This window comes from Triticum aestivum, chromosome 5D (genome assembly GCF_018294505.1).
Source record: "Triticum aestivum cultivar Chinese Spring chromosome 5D, IWGSC CS RefSeq v2.1, whole genome shotgun sequence".
Classification (NCBI taxonomy): Eukaryota; Viridiplantae; Streptophyta; class Magnoliopsida; order Poales; family Poaceae; genus Triticum; species Triticum aestivum.
This window is the reverse complement of record NC_057808.1, coordinates 340,311,229-340,312,090: the sequence shown is the minus strand read 5'-3', so window position 1 is coordinate 340,312,090 and position 862 is coordinate 340,311,229.

Here is an 862-nt window from a genome sequence, read left to right as displayed (position 1 = left end):
CCCCCCCTGTCTGATCTGTAGAGAAGAGGGCCATCTCACGGTTGACTGTCAGAACCGTCGCAAGCCTGCCTCCTTCAAGATTTTCGGGCAAGGTCTCCCTGGTTGCACTTTTTTTGCACTCGACGGAGAGATCCCTCAGGTGGCGGTGGCCCCTGCGCTTTCTAATGCTGCCATCATGTAACGCCGTGGATCCGATGCGCTAGGTGTCTGCCAGTTATTCGCCGTCCTTGCCATGTCATTTGTTTGCATGTTGCTTTTTGCCATGTCATCATCTGCATTTCATCTGCATGTTTTCCAATACTTGCATCCGGTCCTTTTCCCCGCTGCCCGTTTCGCGATCCGACACGCTCGCACGCGCCCGTCGCCCCTCTCAGTCCTTGTTTCATGAGCGGGAGAAAAACGTTCTCGGAATGGACCGAGATTTGCCGAGTGGCCTTGGTATAGCACCGACAGACCGCCCGTCAAATTTCGTTCCATTTGAAGGTCGTTTGATGCCCCAACGGTTAACCGCGTAGCCCGAAACCCCTTCTCTTTGCAGCCCAGCACCCCTCCAAATCAGCCCACTAGCCCATCCAAACCCCCTCCATGCTCTCGGTCGTTCGATCACGATCGTGTGGGCGAAAACCGCACCCCATTTAGACACTCCTAACTCCCTCTACCTATAAATATTTGCCCTCCCCCGAAATTCGCGGATGATCCCTAGCCCTCTCCCTCCTCGCGTCGCCGGACACGTCCACCCCCGCCAGCCACGTCGCTCCGGCCAATGAGAGGCCGCCACGTCGCCTTCCCCGCCGCCTCAGCCAACCACCGCACGCCACCTCACCCGCGCCCCGCGCCCACTTCGCCCGCGGCCCGCCAGGCC